The sequence below is a fragment of the Electrophorus electricus genome, chromosome 3 (genome assembly GCF_041902795.1).
Source record: "Electrophorus electricus isolate QZ-2024a chromosome 3, ASM4190279v1, whole genome shotgun sequence".
NCBI lineage: Eukaryota > Metazoa > Chordata > Actinopteri > Gymnotiformes > Gymnotidae > Electrophorus > Electrophorus electricus.
In genome coordinates this window covers 31,283,638-31,296,632 of record NC_137499.1, presented here as the reverse complement: position 1 = coordinate 31,296,632, position 12,995 = coordinate 31,283,638, and the positions used below count along the sequence as shown (strand labels likewise).

General features: G+C 41.6%; 1 protein-coding gene across 1 annotated transcript in view; it reads right to left on the bottom strand.

Moving 5' to 3' along the window:
* LOC113575235 (uncharacterized) overlaps window positions 1-12,733 on the bottom strand; it is a 30,359-nt gene extending 17,626 nt beyond the window's left edge. Inside the window, exon 1 of the mRNA XM_027006637.2 lies at window positions 12,547-12,733. The gene's annotated coding sequence lies outside the window, so the exon portion shown is untranslated. The remainder of the gene's footprint in view (window positions 1-12,546) is intronic.
* Window positions 12,734-12,995: the final 262 nt, after the last annotated feature.

Sequence of the window (12,995 nt, the reverse complement as noted above, 5' to 3'; positions counted from 1 at the left end):
GCTGCAGGCAGAATTAGCCTGCCAACAGGAGGTGGCCACCCTAAATGGGGCAGTAGATTTGCCCATCACATATGACCGTCTTCTGCAGGAGAGACGAAGTCACCTAGACCGAAGGATGCCACATCAGGAGTGAACCCTGCTGAAGGGACTGGTGGAAGCTATTGGGCATGGCCGGAGTACGTCGCAAACCCAGAGAAAGGAGAAGTGGCAATTTGGTGAGTTGTTCACTGGCCCTATCTATGTTTAAAATGCCTGTTAAGGTGTCGCACCAGGGTTGTCTCCTTTCTGCCGCAGCCCTGATCGACTCTGGAGCTGCGGGCAACTTAATGGACCGGGGTTTTTCAAAAAAGTTAGGGATAAGAGCGATTTCCCCTACTCGCTCCCCTAAGCGTGCAAGTAGTTGATGGAGGAACTGTGGGTTCGGGCTACATACTCATGTCACTCCCCGTGTACTCTTAGAAACAAACGGGGAACATTCTGAGCACATCTCCTTTTATCTCCTTTCCTCTCTTGTTCACCCCCTAACATTAGGTTTGCCCTGGCTGAGACTGCACAACCCCCACCTGCAGTGGGCCGAGAATTGTATCCTCGAGTGGGCGGCCTCCTGTGAAGGAAACTGCCTCCCTACCAGCACTGTGCCTCTCCAATCAACTACGATAGAGAGCCCCGAAGCTGGGAGAGACGTTGCCGTTCCTCGGGAGTACAGCGACTTGGCACAGGTGTTTAGTCCCACGAGGGCCACTCAGCTTCCTCCTCACCATAAGTGGGATGGTGCCATCACTCTTAAGGAGGGCGCTGTGCCTCCTAGGTGTAGGATCTATCCTCTCTCACAGGAGGAGGAGCAGACAATGGGGCAATACATTTAGGAGGCTTTGCAGCAAGGATACATTCATCCCTCCACCTCCCCAGCCTCTGCAAGCATGTTTTTTGTACAGAAAAAGGATGGAGGGCTGAGACACTGTGTGGACTACAGAGGGCTTAATGAACTAATTAGTACAATATCCTTACCCTCTACCATCTTACCCTTGTGCCAGCCGTGCTTGAACAATTGAGCGAAGACAGGTTGTTTACTAAGTTGGACCTGTGCAGTGCATATAATCTAATAAGGATTAGGGAGGGCAATGAGTGGAAAACAGCCTTCAGTATGTCCACAGGGCATTATGAATATTTAGTCCTGCTGTATGGACTAGCCATGGCCCCCTTGATATTCCCAGCATATATAAATGAAGTCCTAAGGGAGTTTCTGGGTAGATCCATCGTCGCTTGTATAGACAACATCCTGATCTATTCCCCCTCCTGGGACCAACATCTGCGCGACGTTAGGGCTGTCCTCCGTGTTCTCTTGCAAAATAACCTCTACTGCAAACTAGAGAAGTGTGTGTTCCACTGCAGAGAACTGAGCTTTTTAGGTTACATCATTCGCGAGGGTAATGTGCACATGCAACCATGCAAAGTGGCGGCAGTAATGGGATGGGCAAGACCGCAGATGTGCAGGGAGCTACAACATTTTCTAGGGTTTGCTCATTTCTACCGCAGGTTTATTAGGTCATTCAGCACTCTGGCCAGGACCCTTACAGACCTACTTCGAGGACAGGCCAAGAAGGTAAAATGGACTCGAGGTGGAGAGATCTTTTGTGGAGTTAAAGACCGCCTTCTCAACTGCTCCGGTTTTTCAGTAACCGGAGCCTGAGAGGCCTTTCGTAGTAGAGGTGGATGTGTCGGACATAGGAGTTGGCGCGGTATTGTCCCAACACGGGAAAGGCTGGAAAACTACAACCTATAGCCTACTTTTCGAAGAAACTGAGTCCCACTGAGAGGAACTATGGGGTGGGAGATTGGGAACTGCTGCCAATGAAACTCGCGTTTAAAGAGTGGAGACATTGGCTAGAGGGAGCGCGACACCCCTTTTAAGGTCATCACGGAGCATACGAACCTGGAGTACCTGCAGAACTCCAAGAGATTGAATTCCAGGCAAGCCCGGTGGTCACACTTTTTTTTTTTTTTTTTTTTTTTTCTTTCTCTCCAGGTTTAAATTCCGTGTCACTTATAGACCAGGGGAGAAGAATGTAAGGGTGGACACGCTCTCCAGGCAACATCATGCAGAGGCACAGCCCACCACCTTCGAGCCAGTTCTCTCCCCCTCCTGCTTCTTGGCAACGCTAGAATGGGACATAGACCATAAGATAGAAGCAGCCAATCCACATTCGCACTGCCCGCCTCACCGTCTTTGTGTCACCCAAACACCGCAGAGTCCTTATCGCGTGGGCACACACCTCGTTGGGAACGGGCCATCCAAGGGTCTACATACATGGCACAATCACTGAGTGCTCGCTATTGGTGGCCTGCTATGAATAAAGAAATAGTAAGGTGTGTAACGTCGTGCGCAGATTGTGCCTGCAGCAAAATCACACGCACCCCACCAACAGGTAGGATGCTTCCCTTACCCACTCCTCTGTGTCCCTGGTCTCATTTAGCTATCGATTTTGTTACAGATCTGCCTGCCTCTGAGAAACACCGTAATACTGGTGATCATAGATCGGTTCTCTAAGATGGCAAGGTTTGTATCGCTAAAGGGTCTACCTACTGCCCTGGTGACGACTGACCATCGATCTTCTGCCATGTATTCCAGCACTTTGGCTTTGCCGGAGGATACTGTCTCTGAACGGGGTCCTCAGTACACGTCGAGACTCTGGAAGGAATTGCTCGGGAAACTGAACATCACTGTTAGCCTGACTTCTGGATACCACCGCCAGGTTAAGACAGATGGAAAGTGTGCATTTATATTGCCGACAGCACCCAGAGAACTGGAGTGCATTCCTTCCCTGGGCAGAGTATGCCCAGAACTTGCTGCACCATGCAGGGACCAGAGTAACACCTTTTGAATGTGTTCTAGGGTATCAGCCACAGATCTATCCCTGGAATGCACCTGCATTCGACCATCCGGCAGTGGAGGTGTGGTGTCGCCGTAGTGAGCAGGTCTGGGAGGAAACACATCAACGACTACGAAAGGCAGTTGTGAACTACAAAAGAAAGGCAGATTGGAAACGCGGGGAGACCCCTCATTTTGAACTGGGACAGAAGGTATGGGTTTCGATGAGGGATGGCCAAGCAGGTGACACGGGGAAGCTGACGGCCAAATATGAAGGCCCGTACACTGTAACGGGGCAAATTAATGACGTTGCCTACAAGAGAGATTTGCCTGGAAGCAGCCTGGCATCTCGGGCGTTCCATGTATCAGCCCTAAAACCGGTGATGGGGGGGGGGGGGTCCCCTCGCGGGGGAGGGTAACCCCTCGAAAGCTCCGCCTCTGCCCCTGGAGATTGAGGGGGGTCAGCATACACGGTGTGTGCCTTACTCGATTCCAGGCGGAGGGGTGCCTGACTGCAATACCTAGTGGACTGGGAGGTGTACAGCCCAGAAGAACGGTGTTGGATACCAGCCTACCAGATATTGAACCCTGACCTCAGTCTCCTTCCACAGGGAGCATCTGTTGAAGCCCGCTCCACGTCGTCCGGACCGACCGCGCTCCAGGAGGCTGGCGGGGTCTTCAGTGGGGGGGGGGGGGGGGTTGTTATGTCACATCTGTTTGGCTCTGTTGGGAGGGACACATCCACTCCTGCTAGGGATCACAGCACATACCCACACCACTCCCAATCACCTGCTTATTGATTATCCTCACCTGTTCCCTATTATCAGTTTTACCCATTTAAACACATCAGTGCTTATCTATATTATTCTCCTATGGATAATAAAGAGCACTTCCGTGTAACCCTGACTCTTGCTTCCTCTGTGCCGTCACCGTTACACCAAAAACCTACAACATTAACTGAAAATTAGCTTGTTACAATTTAATAGCTTGTTATAACAAAAATAATCATTAAACCATGACACTTAAAGATTTATGGGTTTAATTAGGGCAAAGTAACCAAACCTCATAACTACTGTTATCATTCTTGCTTGTTAAGTGAGAATCCTTGACGCAATATTATGAACTGGATATGCGCTCATGGGAGAGTGCACAGCATAAATGCACCTGGTAATGAAACATTGATCATATCTGATGTCTAAAGTATGGTCTCATTCTTATGGGGGAGGTTTAGTGTGCAATTAATGTGCCAAATATTTAGTGGATAAAAAGGAAGCAACTACTTAGGAAAACATCCTCTGTCCTAAATGGTAATTACTACAACGATCACAGTAGCAACATGTTTTATAACTCATGCAATTTTTTTGTCCATGGATTAGATATTCTAAGGCCTCAACTGGTTTTAGGAAGAAATTTTGAGACCAAGTCACTGCTGAATAAAAACCATAAAGTGTGACAAGACGGAGACAATTTGTATGTGGTCATGAAATCAGTCTCTATTCATGCAAATCTAAATACTGAACATGGAGCAAGGCAGTCATTTAACTAGAAAATGAGGGGACAGAGGCAGCAGAGAGAAAGAACACTGGATCCATCATCTGTATCTGTTAAAGGGCCATTAAGAGAAACTTCAGCAAGCTACACAGCACTTCACTGAGAGCAATGTTTACTGTCTGAGCTTCAGTACTGCACTGTACACCCTGTTTATTAAAGTCATACTGGACTTGGACACTGTAGGCCGAGGTGTGAAAGCTGCTGTAATTTTACAATTCCCACACCTCCCAGTACTCTTTTTTTTTTTTTTTTTTTTTTTTTTTTTTTTTAAAGGGCTGTAGCATATCAAAGGGCTATCCTTTCAATAAATTAAATTCCTAAACTTCCAGTGAGCAAGTCCACCCCCTCCCCTGCATCCCACATCCTCTACAAAGATGGCTATCACGATACAATTACGGATCAGTTGAAGTGTTCTTAAAAGATCACTTACACCAATTTTTATTCATCATTGTATTTTTTTCTGTGCTTGAAATTGTCTCACAGGAAGGTGTCTGTGTTCCACTTAAACTACAAAATATTCCTTTAGTCATTAGCAGAAATGATGGCTAAGGTGGCCTCCTGAGTGCTTTTCACAGCTTTTAGTGTTTTCTTTGTCACTTCCTTTTTCTTCTCTGCCTCCAGTTTTCCCTACTTCACAATACACACACACACACACACACATATGCACACAGGCTCAGATTAGAGATTACTCCATCATGTTGAGGTGATAGCTCACTGGGTGTGAGTGAGACAGGCAGATAAGATTAGGTGGCCCTCACAGCCCCCATGAATGACATGACAAGTAATTTTTCACCCAGAGACTTCCAATAGTGACATTTCTACCCTCTCTTTGATTTAGCACATGCATCACTGTACACTTTCACAGGGCTCTGTCTGTGTCTCTCTGTGTGTAAAACACAGCGAAAAGAGTGCACTTTATTCACAGCTTTAGTGCTTATTGGCAGCAATCTCCAAGGCACTCCTTTTTCACACTCAACACTCTTACCTACCTGAGCTACAAGTCGTCATCAGCTGAGCTAAGAATGCCTCTGCTTAAATTCAAATCCACTTCATCCATCTCCATTAGCTGCTCACCAATCCCACAGATGCTACTATTTCTAACAGTGTGTGGGTTTGCAAGCCATTATTCAACCATGAGGTTGGACCTTTATGTCTATGAATGCGCTTGTCTTGGAGCAGTAGATGTTCAACCTGTTTTCTTTAATACATAATTCAGCTGCAAAGAGATGTCTTGGGCCCTCCTCTTTGACCCCAGGCTGTGCTGTTTTTAAAGTTACTCCAGCCCTTTTTCATTTCCTGAGCATGCACTTACTCTGAAGCCAGGAGTGTAAAAGCTTATTTTAGAGCACTTTCCTCTCTGACGATGCAGCATGTTTGAGTGTGCTTGGTAAGAGTTTATGGATATAGACACACATTGGAATGGGATATCTAGATATTTACATTATTGGAAAGACATCTTTTGAACTCAGCTTGAACCTAAAACTGTTCCTGCAGCACTTCATGATGTTTATATAATTTTTACTCTTTTTATCAATAATATTGGCATACCACTAATAATATTGACATACCACTAAAACAAAAGGCAGTTTCATATATATTGTCACCTGCACCAAGAAAAAATCTTTATACATATTTTACTTGGCAGATAAAGGCTATTATATATTTAGAGGAGTAACATTTTGAACTCTAATATTTCCCTGAGGCCAGTTGTAATTATTTATTTATACGCAAGTTTGCAGAGTTTTAACAACTGCATAATTCTACAGCCTGCAAACAACCATGATGTAAAAGAAAAACCACACTTTAAAAAAGCACATCTATATTATCTATAGCACTATCCTTTACATTATGGTCTCATGGACTGCATTATGACAAATTGAAGAGGCCATTACTGACAATATCAGCTACTACAAGAAACACAATGGAAATAAGGAAGGTAGGGTAAAGGTGTTTAAAGCCGTTTCTCTCAGCTGTGCACCTAGCACTACACTCAAGTCTAATGTAGATAATGTAGATGCATTCTGCATCTTTAATGTAATTAGCAAAGGTGATCATCAAGGCATCAATGAGACTGAGGGTATACTCTTTGAGTGTGTGTGTGTGTGTGTGTGTGTGATTTTCTATGACAAATTACAACAGAGCTTTCCCAGGAAGCAAGTGTAATCACAGCTCATTGAACCTTTCACTCCACCACTATTCCAAATTATCCTCCTACTCCATCTCTCCCTCTCTTTTATTTCTTTCACATTCATTATGTGAGCCGTTCATTTTTACGGCTTCTCTCGCTATCATTCACAAGCATGACTGGGTTTCCTGGAGAGAGACAGCCCCAGAATCTTGGACTTGCTGTAGTGCAGTTGTGTTCTCCGTCAGGCAGCCACTTCCTCTTTGCTGCTTTCAGTCTCTCATTCAAACTCAACTGCATTCAGGGCATTTTCTAGAAATTTGTCTTTGGCTTCAACAGGTTTCACAGACTATACATATACAAATATACAAATACAACATACATAAACACACCTATGAACATATACCAGCTTCGAATACACCAGTTGTCAGAATGACTACAGCTAACATTAGCTATGCTTCATCCGATGAATATGTAACTTAGGATTTTTTTATTCATTAAAAGAGAGGGAACAGGTACTCGCTTTTCTGGAGCCATGAGGCACTCTGAGTGCTCTCTCAGCCTGGAGGGTCATGTCAGGCCCTTATCAGGTGTAATGTTGATCGGTAAGGAGGCGGACGCATGTCCTGAGAGGAGCGAGATTTAATATGGGCAAATCCAAAATCAGGGTCATTAAGGCAGTCCAGGGTCACAGAGCCGACACGGAGAGTACTAGGAAACATTACAAAGCAAAAACACACGAAGACTAACTAGGGAAGCAGGCTAGGAACTAAGGCTAGGGAACACTCAGGACTAGGAAACACGAAGACTAAGATAAACACAAAGACACAGAGCACAAAGAAACAACCCTCAAACATTAATTAAAACCATGAAACAATAAAACAGTGACAGGTGTATGCAATCAATGTGAGGACAAAACGAAACTATGGAACGGAACAAAACACAAGACATGGAAAACATGGAACATGGAAGAGAGTGATCGTGACATCAGGCCTGGTATCTCTGTATCTCAGCTAGTATGAGTGCCCAAGTGGTTGGAAGAATATTTCAACTTTAAAAAAAAGACATTTTGAAATCCTCTTATGTTTAAATGAGAGACATCTGATATGCCTCTCTTAACAGGATCTGAAACACCAAACGCTGTGTTTTCACACCTATTAAGCATTTAGACAGCTTTGGCAGTATTTCCTGTACACTAATTCATTACAATGTTGTTTCAACACTGTTTGAGAACCTTATTTTTAAAATATGTTTAAAGATTTGTTTCTCCATCTTTTGATGGTATTTTATGTATCTGACCTAATGTTTAGAAGACACATCACTACCAATGCTAGACAGAGTACGCCACTGTATGTCACACTGCACTAAGCACATTATTAATACTAGAAAGTTCACGTGACCAGCTGTACATCAAAGCTACGAAAGTATCAGCTTTGCAAAGATCAGCTTCACCCCCCCCCCCCCCCCCTTTGGCGTCACGGTTTACCGTGTGGTTCTGTTTGTTTTTATTTTCATTTTGTTTCTAAAGCGATAACTGCATGTAGTTTTGTTTTGGTTGTTTTCTCTAATCTTGTCTTCTCACTCTTTATTAAGTTTACCTTCTGTTCTCCTGTCTTGGTTGTCGATTCTTTGTGTCGGTAAAGGTTTGCTGTGTAAGTTTGCTCAGTGGATTTTCTCTCTCATTAAGCTCAGTTGTGTTTGAGTTCTCTCTTTTTGTTTTGTGTTAGAAATATCTTTTAATAAACTCAGCTCCTGACTGCCTTGCCTTAATCCCATAACACAGCCTGACATCCTGGAGCTTTGTACTGCATCATCAGACTAAAATTATAGTTTTAATTCCAGATCTTCAGGGTGGCTTGGTGGTTAGTGTGTTTGTCTCAGTGCTAGGTTCTTGGGTTCATGTCCCTATCTGGGGGGAGTTTCTATGTTCTCCCTGTGTCTATGTGGGTTTCCTGTGGGGTCATTGGTTTCCTCCCACAGTACCTAAACATGGCAGTTAGGTTAATTGGATACTCTAAATTGTCCTGGTGTGAGTGTTTGTGTATCTGCATGCACAGTGATGGATGGTGCTCTGTCTTGGGTGCTATCCTCTCTCTCCCCTTTCCTGATGCAGTTCCCTGAGGGGTTGTGGTTTCTGGTTGAGAGTATGCTGTAAGTTATATCCTCATCAAGGTGTGTGTGTGTTAACTGGATGTAAATACTGAGTGTAAAGTGTCCTTGGGTATGAGAAAATGCACAAAGAGGTTTGTGGTCTCCACTTCCTTGAATGGCCTTTCAGGAAGTACAAAGCACTATGGTTGTTCATTGTTAATGTTGTTACCCCTGGCCTTCACAAAGCCCTATAGTTGTTCATTAGTTTCAAAGACTTCTAAAATTCAGTTTGTAGGCATTTATCCTAAGTAAGGAACTGGGATAGTGCATGTGTTTTAATGCACAGTTTTAAATTGTGGAACAAACTAAAATTTGGTTCATCGTGACTCATCCTCATGTCTCTTTTTAAATGTGCATATATTGCTAAAAGAAATTCCTCTATGTAATTCCTCTATAAAATTAACATAATTGCACTTTGTGCTATAATATGTAGCTAGAAAGGGGTATTGGTGAACAAACACAATGCTCGTTTGATAAAACATTCTGCTGCTGCATGAAAATGATCAGTCTCCAGAACCACAAGTAACGCAAGTGCACATTAGACAGATAACATGACAGCTCGATGAATGTAGCTTAAGGAAACTGATTTTTAAAAAATGCTATGATAATAAACAGTAAGTAGATAAAGGTAGATAAAAACAAAAATTTGTGAAGAATACACATTATTTGCATAATGAAACAAATTGTTTCTCTTCTTTTAAATATCAGAAATAATTTTCTTCTCATTTATCCTACAATGATTTTTAGTAGTTTTGGTTGAATGTGTTCTGTACATTTTAACAAAAAAATTGGCACTCTTGCCACAAACATTAGTGTTTTACTGTCAAATAGATCTTGTGGAGTTGGGGTCTGTGGGGGTAAAGTTCATATGTGTTAAAATACAGCAGATAGGGGTTATAGTCTTTAATGGGTTGTTAATTATTGACCCTTTTCCATTACCCTGCAGTCCTGTGCACACAGCAAAAGAGACAGAGAGAGAGAGAGAGAGCTAAGAAGCTAAGCAATGCAACACAAATAAATAATGAATATAGAATCTAAAAGCTTAGCAAGTGACAAGGAGGAAAGAATGAAAAGTCAAAAGGCATAATTTCAGTAAGCAGCATAATTTCAGAACCAACACATAACCCTTTTTTATATATAAGCATTCAAAAGACATGTACAATGAAATGCTCTTATTTCACCATGTCATGTTGTTTTATACAAATACAGTCACATGCAGATCTTATGCTTGTGTGCAAATGCACAGTAATTTTGACATATAAGCAATGTATGTTTGCCTAAATTCACAATTCACATGGTACGACTAAATGGTAAAACGTGGTATGGCTAAACACACACACACTAGCATGCTCCACATCGAAACCTTCAATAATTATATACACTGACTTTAATTAGAATAATGCTTTTAATTTTGTCCTGATGGCTCAGGCCATATAACCTTTTTTTCACTTTGAATAAAGACTTACTTCCAGTACCACATAGTGCTCCCTAGTTTATTTATTTTTAGACCAGGTCAGTTGACTGGATTAAGCATTCATTTGCATTGTTCTGCTTTTGCCTGTGTCCACACTATGAAAACATTAAATACTGTCATCTTTATTTTAAAGATATACAACCAATTTTTAATTTTTAATTTTCATGTTATTTTGAGAAATAGTTTCTGGGTCAGAAGGCACAGCTCTCGTTATTATATTTGCAGTGAGCTGAAGATTATTAGTGATCACAGGCTCTGCTTGGACCAGTTTCTCACTATCTACTCTCACGAATGCAAGGTCTGATCATACTGCATCCCTGAATACCATAATTCGCTAAGTATGCCTACTGAATAGTCATATTAAATCATTAAGAAACCTTCTACTGTTAAATTTATCTGAAGTGGCACTGAAGGAAAATCAGAGCAAATATGTAATGTGGTGGGGAAAATATTACTTCAGCTACAGTTCAGATGAATTTTCAGGCAAATCTTATAAACAGAGCATCTCTTTCACATTTATGGTCTTTTAATGTTTTTCTCTTTTATTTTAACCTACAGTTAACTACAGAATATCTCCCCCCACCCCCGCCAAAGAATAGGAGACCTTACAAATTGCTGCTTACTCATTTTTCTACAGACACTGTATTAAAGTCAATGCAGCCACATGAACATTACTTCAGGACACTATACTAACACTCATCTTTACATTTTATTCTATCATCTTTCATATTGTGAGGACATATAACACAGACTCCAAAGTTATGAACACAAAACAAACAGAAGACAGCAAACAATAGGATATTCTGCAGGTGTGCTCTTCTGTTAGAATAATAGATGTATTATGTCAAGCACAAAAATGCAAATGCACTTTATTTATTATTTATTTTTATATAAAATTTTATATTAAATATTATTTACTATTTACATGACCAGATGCATATCTATCATCTCAGATACTCCACGTGTACCACTCAAAGATAATAGCAGTATATAACCATATCAGCTGGATATGTGGGCATTTCATTCTTCAATAAAAAATTCCTAGTTCCAGAGGTCATACTTTAGCTAGTGAACTCTCTTCCAGAGATGCTCACCTTGTGAAAATAATGGGGCAATGCATTGCAGACAATAAATAATGAATCGGCGGAAAGCAAAGTTATGACAGCCAGCAGAGGCCAGTTCGTTTAGTTTACAATCACTAATGCCTGCTGACTTTTCAGAGAAACAGTCACACCTATGCTCTTATAGACAATCATGAGTCACAGTGACACATTGTCAGCTAGTAAATTTCAATGATTCAATTTTAGAATTAGGCTTCAGCTTTAGTATTTATTTATGTGACACTGATTCTGAAGCTGCCCAGGTGCTTGTGCAGTCTCTTGTCATCTCAATGCTGTGTTACTGCAACTCACTACTTGCTGGTCTACGGGCCATCAGACCTCTACAACTTGTCCAGAATGTAGCAGCACGAATAATCTTAATTTTGCAAAGTTCACACATCACTCCACTGCTGCGTTCCCTTCATTGGCTTTCAGTAGCTGCCAGCAACAGATTTAAAACCTTGATGATCGCCTGCAAAGCCAAAAATGAACCAGCCCCTCCATATATGTCAATGGTTAAAGCCCAACCCGTACCACCAGTACTTTGAACTTCAGATTTCGAAAAGTATGGTTTGGTTTGAAACACCATGCTTCAAATCTCATGAAAGACAAGCATAAAGCCTATTATCTGTCCTGGCTCCCAGAAAGAATGTGAAACGAACTTCCACTGTCTGTCCAGACAGCCGAGTCAAACACAGTCAAATGCAGTCTGAAGACTCTATTTAGAATGACCACTGATCCGGCACCTGATGGGTAACCGAAACGCCAGCTCGTATATTTTGATATTGTTTGTTAATGCACTTATAGCTGTCTGAGACTGAGCTTATACTTGTTTCAAACTTCAAAGATGGCACGTATGTTGTGCTATAACCCTTAAAAGAGTTATCTCCTGCTTGGACTGTATTGCCTCACCTGTAGTCTCCTGACTAAACCCTTAACATCGATAAGCCAAATGCAAATGTTGTTATATTTTATTATATTTCTAGACGAATTAAGTATAATGTGCATCAACTATCTGATTTAAAAAGTTTTCAAAATCTTGCACTTCGTACTTTAAATGTCACTTAAAGGCCTAATCTCAGATTTTTAATGCCGTTCAATCAAACCTAAAAACCGAGGCTTCGTTTAATTTTCATAACTAGGATCTACAGACATTTTTTAAAGTTAGTTAAAAAGTGCGCCTCTATACCGTTACAAGCACGAAATACATAAAAACTTTCTCCCTAAAGTCGACAAAATACAAAAAACCAAAATTCAGTACAAACAACGATCTTACCTGGTGTGTGTGTGTGATTTAGGCAACAGTTCCAGTTTTGATATATCAGCTGGAAGACTTGCCGAAAAGCATTCCAAAGGACATGTTCCTCTTTATCAGTCTCTACAGTAAAAGTATTTTAAAAGTCGCTTTACTTGAAAAACCGCTAGGGACGTACAGTTCACATTACTTAGAGGGGATGTTCCGTTTCAAGCCACGTTCACGCAAATCCTACACTTCTACGCAGCGATTTGGTTTTTTTTTTCATTTGCTGTGTCTGTCTGCTTCACCTTGGGGAATACACAAATAAATACTATGGTATACCAAACAAGTATAACACAAAAATGTCAGAAACTAATGTGAAATGAAGAATACATGTTGCTTTGGAAACTCCGTCACAAAGTGAAGAGATATGGTCATAATGATAAACACAAACATACACGAGATTATAAATGTTTAAAAATAGATTG